The sequence below is a fragment of the Pongo pygmaeus genome, chromosome X (assembly GCF_028885625.2).
Source record: "Pongo pygmaeus isolate AG05252 chromosome X, NHGRI_mPonPyg2-v2.0_pri, whole genome shotgun sequence".
Taxonomy (NCBI): domain Eukaryota; kingdom Metazoa; phylum Chordata; class Mammalia; order Primates; family Hominidae; genus Pongo; species Pongo pygmaeus.
Window position 1 is genome coordinate 41,902,029 of NC_072396.2, and position 8,174 is coordinate 41,910,202.

The following is an 8,174-nucleotide window of genomic DNA, read 5'->3' on the forward strand; positions in this document are numbered from 1 at the left end:
CATGAAACTAAAACTGTTCTAAAAAATATAAAGTCGGCTGGGCATGGTGGCTTACACCTGTAATCCCAGCACTTTGGGAGGCTGAGGTGGGCAGATCACCTGAGGTCAGGAGTTCGAAACCAGCCTGGCCAACATGGTGAAACCCATCTCTACTAAAAGTACAAAAATTATCTGGGCATGCCCGGGTGTGGTGGCTCATGCCTGTAATCCCAGCACTTTGGGAGGCCAAGGCGGGTGGATCACCTGAGGTCAGGAGTTTGAGACCACCCTGACCAACATGGTGAAACCCCATCTCTACTAAAAATACCAAAACTAGCCGGGTGTGGTGGCAGGTGCCTGTAATCCCAGCTACTCAGGGGCTGAGGCAGGAGAACTGCTTGAACCTGGGAGGCGGAGGTTGCTGTGAGCCGAGATCGTGTCATTGCACTCCAGCCTGGGCAACAAGAATGAGACTTTGTCTCAAAAAAAAAAAAAAAATTAGCTGGGCATGGTGGTATGCGCCTGTAATCCTAGCTACTCAGGAGGCTGAGGCAGGAGAATCACTTGAACCCAGGAGGTGGAGGTTGCAGTGAGTCGAGATCATCCCACTGCACTCCAGCCTGGGCAACAGAGTGAGACTCCGTCTCAAAAAAAAAAAATATATATATATATATATATATATATATATATATATATATATATATATATGTATATATGTGTGTGTGTGTGTGTGTGTGTGTGTGTGTGTATATATAGTTTGGTTGGGCACGGTGGCTCACACCTGTAATCCCAGCACTTTGGGAGGCCGAGGTGGGCAGATCACTTGAGGCTAGGAGTTCGAGACTAGCCTGGCCAACATGGCAAAACCCTGTCTCCACTAAAAATACAAAAATTAGCCAGGCATGATGGTGGGCACCTGCAATCCCAGCTACTTGGGAGGCTGAGGCAGAAGAATTAGGATTGCTTGAATCTGGGAGGTGGAGATTGCAGTGAGCTGAGATCCTACCACTGCACTCTAGCCTGGGCGACAGAGCAAGACTCGGCCTCAAAAAATAAAAATATAAATAAATAAATAAATAAAATTAAAGGCCGGGCGCGGTGCCTCACACCTGTAATCCCAGCACTTTGAGAGAACGAGGTGGACGGATCACCTAAGGTCGGGAGTTAGAGACCAGCCTGACCAACATGGAGAAACCCCGTCCCTACTAAAAATACAAAATTGGCCAGGCGTGGTGGTGCATGCCTGTAATCCCAGCTACTCGGGAGGCTGAGGTGGGAGAATTGCTTGAACCCAGGAGGCAGAGGTTGCAGTGAGCCAAGATTGCACCATTGCATTCCAGCCTGGACAACAAGAGTGAAACTCCATCTCAAAAAAAAAAATTAATTTATATATATATGTATATATATAAAGTTTATTAAAAGGAAAAGTTATGGGTTGGGTGTGGTGGCTCATGCCTGTAATCCCAACATTTTGGGAGGCCAAAGTGGGAGGATCACTTGAGGCCAGGATTTTGAGAACAGCCTGGGAAACATAGTGAGACTCCATCTGTACAAAAATTTTAAAATGTAGCCAGGTGTGATGCTGCATGGGTAGTCCCAGCTACTCGGGAGGCTGGGGCAGGAGGATCACTTGAACCTAGGAGTTTTAGGCTGCAGTGAGCTATAATGGCACCACTGCACTCCAGCCTGGGCAACAGAGTGAGACCCCCATCTCAAAAGAAAAGGAAGAAAGGAAGAAGGAAGGAAGGAAGAAAGAAAGAAAAGTTATGTTGATGGAAGCAAACTACAATAGATTGTTGAAAGGCTATTGGCCGGGTGCAGTGGCTCACGCCTGTAATCCCAGCACTTTGGGAGGCTGAGGCAGGCGGATCACTTGAGGTCAGAAGTTCGAGACCAGCTTGGCCAACATGATGAAACCTCGTTTCTACTAAAAATACAAAAATTAGCTGTGGTGGCGTGCACTTGTAATCCCAGCTACTCAGGAGGCTGAGGCAGGAGAATGGCTTGAACTCAGGAGGCAGAGGTTGCAATGAGCCAAGATCACACCACTGCACTCCAGCCTGGGTGACAAAGCCAGACTCTGTATAAAAAAAAAAAAAAAAAAAGCCACAAATTCCTCTCATCCTAGTGTGCATACCATTGTGCAATCTCTGCCATTCATTCGTCCCATCCATCACTGAGGCTTATTTGTCCCCCTCTCCATTCTCCCTTCACCTCTCTAGTCTGGGCTGGCTTTGTGACTTGCTTTGGTTAATAGAATGGGGCAGGAATGACTCAGGACTCTCACAGGTCAGGAAGTTTGAAGCTTCTGCCTTGATTCTCTTAGAAAACTCTAGGTGCCATATAAGGAGGCTCATCTAGCCTATTAGAGGATGAGGGGCCATCTTAGACATTTTAGGAGGAACTCCAGTCAAAACTGGCAGAGGAACTGCCCAATCCAATCACTGGAATGGTAAGAAATAGTAAACTATTGTTGCTTTGGGCCACTAAGTTTTGGGGTGGCTTGTTACACAGCCAAGCCTAACTAAAGCACAAGCTCAATTTATCATATCATTAAAAAATAAAAATATGCCAGGCACGGTGGCTCACGCCTGTAATCCCAGCACTTTGGGAGGTCGAGGTGGGCGGATCACCTGAGGTCGGGAGTTTGAGACCAGCCTGATCAACATGGAGAAACCCCGTCTCTACTAAAAATACAAAATTAGCCAGGCGTGGTGGAGCATGCCTGTAATCCCAGCTACTCGGGAGGCTGAGGCAGGAGAATCTCTTGAACCCGGGAGGCGGAGGTTGTGGTGAGCCAAGACCATGCCATTGCACTCCAGCCTGGGCAACAAGAGCAAAACTCCATCTCAAAAAATAAATAAATAAATAAATAAAATTAATTAAATGAAAATATATAATGGGGGGGAGTAGGTGAGGATATAGGTGAAAAAAATTGACCCTACATTGGTAATTTTTTTTTTTTAAGACATGGTCTTGCTTTGTTGAAGTGGCAAGGTCACAGCTCACTGCAACCTCCTGGACTCAAGTGATCCTCCCACCTCAGCCTCCTGAGTAGGTGAGACTACAGACATGTGCCACCATGCCCAGCTAATTTTTAAATTGTTTTATAGAGATGGGGGGGCGGTCTCACTATGTTGCCCCGGCTGGTCTCGAACTCCTGGGCTCAAGTAATCGGCCTGCCTCTGTCTCCCAAAGTGCTGGGATTACAGGAGTGAGCCACCACACCTGGTCTACATTGGTCATTGTTGAAGGTGAGGATTTGTTATCTACTTATCTACTTTTATGTATGTTCGAAATTTCTCATAATAAAAAGTTAAAAAAGCAAAAAAGGGAGTTGGAAAGATTTCATTAGAAAATGTTATATACATGCTTGGTATTTCACACCTTTCCTAATAGTCTGTATTTAATTTTCTTTTTATGTTGCTTTTTGTTTTTAAATTTTTACCTAGTTAACTTTTTTTTTTTTTTTTTTTTGAGACGGAGTCTCGCTCTGTTGCCCAGGCTGGAGTGCAGTGGCGTGATCTTGGCTCACTGCAAGCTCCGCCTCCCGGGTTCACGCCATTCTTCCTCTTCAGCCTCCCGAGTAGCTGGGACTACAGGCGCCCGCCACCACGCCTGGCAAATTTTTTGTATTTTTAGTAGAGACAGTCCCGTGTTAGCCAGGATGGTCTCGATCTCCTGACTTCGTGATCCGCCTGCCTCGGCCTCCCAAAGTGCTGGGATTACAGGCGTGAGCCACCGCGCCTGGCCCCTAGTTAACTTTTTTTAAAAAATTTCCTCCTTTTCCTTTTTTTCTCTTGAAGTTGAAGCCTTGGAGGTGCTTTTCATTCAGTTACAGAAAGCACCACCCCAGCTTAAAATATATTTAATTTTATTTACAGGATTACATAATATACGGAAAATGAAATACATGTTTTTCCCACCGGGTCCCATTTTGACTCCCCCAGTACCCTCCAGTTCATCCCGGAGTGCTGTAGAAATCTATACATTTCCTGGATGCCTCAGGAGGTGGAAAAAAAAAAGGCAGGGAGGGAGCCCAACTGACTCTACATCCAGAAACCTCTCTCAAGGCAGCTCGCGCCCCCAGGCAGGATTCCAACAGTGCAGAAGCCCCCAGTCCCCAAGTCCGGGGTGGCAAGGACGTCCAGCCTTCCCGGGGAGCCACCTTGGCCCTCCCTCCCTCCTGCTGGCTGGGTGCCGCGCTGCGGGGCTGCTCAGGTTGGTAACTGTGCAAAGCCGGGGCCCGCCTGCTGGACGATGGGGGTTGGGGGGGTGGGGGTGCTGCGAGGTGCGACAAGGCTCTCCCTCGCTGCAACCACGGAAAAGGCGGGTCAGCCTCCATTACAAACCGCTGTAGGAGGGGCCAGAAGCTTGGCTTGGCCAGACCCGGCCGTCGTTGAATCCCTGCATCCATCTTGCCCAGGTCCCCTGCTGAGTCCCCCGCTGGGCTGTGATCGTTGCGGATTTAAACACCACACTGTGGAAGCGGAGATGGCCCCGCGTGCACCCCTGAAGTGAAGGGGCTCGTGGCAAATGATGCGAGGGGACAGCGGCCAGAGCAGACCCCGGCGGGGTGGCCCTCCCGGGAGGTGGCTGAGGGTCCCCGGCTGCGGGGTGAGGGGCGGGACCGGGAGGCACACCCTCCGTGATCGCCACCAGAGGCCGCCTGGAACCCGAGTTTCAACCTCCCGGTGGATCCTGTCCCCGCTTCCTAGCGATGTTTGCCATGACTGCTGCGAGTTCTCCGACCTCGAGGCCACTCTCCTTTCCTTCCAAGGACTCCCAGAACCGGCGGAGGGAGGAGGGGGTGAGGGAGGGGGGAAAGAGGAGGGAGGAGGGAGGGAGGAAGGTAGCGGGGAGAAGAAGAGAGGGAGGGAGGAAAAGGAACGAACTCGTTGGCCTGTCGCCTCCGCACTGTAAGATTCTGGCACCCTGGGTCCCGGCCCCCTCTCCTGGGGCCAAACGTTCCGGTTCCCGATGCCAGGCTGCAGAAAAAATGAGCACACTGAACACGTGGACTAGCACATAAATAAGGTTATTACCTCCTTTTTATTTTTTGCACACTAATTAATAAATAAACTACTGCAACGGAAAAAGAGAAAGCAGGCAGAATGCAAACAGCCTCTCGGTGGCTCTGTTATGTAAGAGGGAGGCATGGAGGCTGCTTGGTGGTCAAAGAATTCCTCCAATGCCCGCTCCAAAGCGGAGCCCTGCAACGGCCTTAAATCAAAAGGAAAGCGGGTGTCAGCAGCAAGCACAGAAAGTCCGGCCTAGTTCAGCCAGGAGCTAACACAATATTCCTGCTGGGGTGGGGATGGGGGCACGACTAATACAAAACTAGGGCCCCCTGAAAGCGCCCTGCCCCACCTAACACACACATTCACTTCCTTGCAGGTTTGCGCTGCAGGCAGCTTCCACTGAACCATACCCGGACCTCCACCCCCCATGACCAGAGCTGCTGGGGCTGGGAGCAGGCACCTGCCCCAAGCACTGGGCCACCAGCGTCCCCTTGCCCAGGAATTTAGGATTGGGGTAGAGAAAGGGAAAACAGTGTCTATGGAAAGCGGGAGATCATCCTGTGTAAATAGGGGAGCTGGGGAGAGAGAGGCCACAGGGATTCTGCCTTCCGCCTCACTGCAGCATCCTCCCAGCATCTGTAACCATCCCTGTCTTCCGGTTCCCGAGGCACCTATGACCTATAACGTCCTTCTGGGGCTCAGTGAGCTAGAAACTTCTGTTACTTGCATCCAGCAGAGTTCTAAATAATATGCCCTCAAAACCAAGCTTGCTTTCTCATTTTACTTTTTTTTTTTTAAATAGACTTTATTTTTTTCGAGCAGTTTTAGGTTCACAGCAAAATTGAGAGGAAGGTGCACAGATTTCCCATATTCCCCCCAGCCCCTGCACAAGCACAACCTCCCCCCAGCAGCATCCCCCTCCAGATGAGCCTGTATGGACACATCATTATCACCCAGGAGCCACAGCTGACATCAGGGTTCACTGCTGCTATGGTACATTCTGTGGGTTTGGACTAATGCATAATGCCACACATTCACCATTATAGTGTCATACGGAGTATTTTCACTGCCCTACAAATCCGCTGTGCTTCACCTATTCACCCCCCCTCCCCACAACACCTGGTGGCTGCTGAATTATTTTTCACCTTCTCCATAGTCTTGCTTTTTCCAGAATGCCATATAGTTGGAATCATACAGTATGCAGCCTTTTCAGATTGGCTTTTGCTTAGTAATTCCTTTTACTTTTGCAGTAAAAGTTTCCTGCTTACATTTTCCCAACCCTTCTCTCATTTAGTGTATGGTACATACACGGTACAACACATCTTCCAATTGAGGAAAAATCTCATTTCGGGCCTACAAAAAAATTAGAATCAAGTGTTTTTCCTTTCAGAAAAAGGAAATTAACATTTGTGGAAAACTTGAAATGAGAGATCCCAGCATTTCTATTTCCAGCCATAGTGCAACCTGTCTAAAGTGTTCTCTGATTCATCTTCCAGAGAGAGTTTTAAACACCTGGGGAAGCATGCGCAGAAGAGCGGTTTCCTCACCCAAGGATGGCCACGACCCTGTGGCCTGGCACCCATGGCACGGTTCTGAGGGCTGCCCCCCTCTGCCCTGGCAGCGTGATTCCATCTGCCGTGATGAGAGTCCAGTGGTGCTCTGCATCGAAGCAAAGCCATGGAGCCCTGTTGCAAGAGCACCTGCAAACACTCATCGCCTCCTTATTTCTCCAGAGGTCATAATCATTGTGCCATTGGCAGGTGTTTCTCTCACTTAATCCCCACTCTGTCTCTGCAACATTCTCCCATCAGCCATAATAACAGCAACAGCAGTTTAAATGTACTGACTGTTGATAATGTTCCAGGCACCTTCCTTTTTTTAATTTAATTTTTTTGAGACGGAGTCTCTCTCTGTCACCCAGGCTGGAGTATAGTGGTGCGATCTCGGCTCACTGCAACCTCCACCTCCCGGGTTCAAATGATTCTCGTGCTTTAGCCTCCTGAGTAGCTGGAATTACAGGCACTCACCACCACGTCCAGCTAATTTTTGTATTTTTAGTAGAGACGGGGTTTCACCATATTGCCCAGGCTGGTCTTGAATTCCTGACCTCAGGTGATCCACCTGCTTCAGCCTCCCAAAATGCTGGGACTACAGGCATGAGCTACCGCGCCCAGTCTCCAGGCACCTTTCTAAGGGCTTTATTTTTATTTATTTACCTCTTTTTTTTTTTTTTTTTTTGACAGAGTCTCACTCTGTCACCCAGGCTGGAGTGCAGTGGCATGATCATGGCTCACTGCAGCCTCAACATCCTGGGCTCAAGTGATCCTCCCACCTCAGCCTACTGAGTAGCTGGAAGTACAGGTGACACGTGCCACCACACCTGGCTAATTTTTGATGTTTTGCAGAGATGAGGGTCTCACTATGTTGCCCAGGCTGGTCTCGAACTCCTGGGCTCAAACCATCTTCCTGCTTCGGCCTCCCAAAGTGTTAGGATTACAGGCGTGAGCCACTGCACCCAGCCTAGCACTTTTATTATTATTATTGTTGTTGTTGTTGTTGTTATTTTCTTTCTTTCTTTTTTTTTGAGATGGAGTTTTGCTCTTGTTGCCCAGGCTGGAGTGCAATGGCACGATCTCGGCTCACCGTAACCTCCACCTCCTGGGTTCAAGCGATTCTCCTGCCTCAGCCTCCCGAGTAGCTGGGATTACAGGCATGCGCCACCACGCCCGGCTAATTTTGTATTATTAGTAGAGACGGGGTTTCTCCATGTTGGTCAGGCTGGTCTCTAACTCCCGACCTCAGGTGATCAGCCCACCTCGGCCTCCCAAAGTGCTGGGATTACAGGCATGAGCCACCGCACCCAGCATTTATTATTATTATTTTCTTAGAGACGGGGTCCCACAATTCTTCTGCCTCGTCCTCTGGAGTAGCTGGGACTATGGGTCTGCTTCACTGTGTCTGGCTTATTCTCATTTTTCAAGATTTAGTTAACTTGCTCAATGTCACATACTAGTTGGGAGACAAAGTCAACACAGGTGGATCACTTAGCAAGGCAAATGGCTACAAGTCCTGTTTAATAAAGCACACATTCAGTCCAAGAAAGTTGAGGCCACAGAGTGTATGATGTAGTTATCTATGGAAAGGTCCCTAAAAGTAAGTGGTGAACCAAGTTTT

General features: G+C 49.1%; 1 long non-coding RNA gene across 1 annotated transcript; it reads left to right on the top strand.

Moving 5' to 3' along the window:
- Positions 1-4,055: 4,055 nt before the first annotated feature.
- LOC129023967 (uncharacterized) lies at positions 4,056-5,100 on the top strand. Its single transcript, XR_008496997.1, has 2 exons — positions 4,056-4,200; positions 4,406-5,100. It is a non-coding gene; the product is annotated as an uncharacterized LOC129023967 (long non-coding RNA).
- The last annotated feature ends 3,074 nt before the right edge of the window (positions 5,101-8,174 follow it).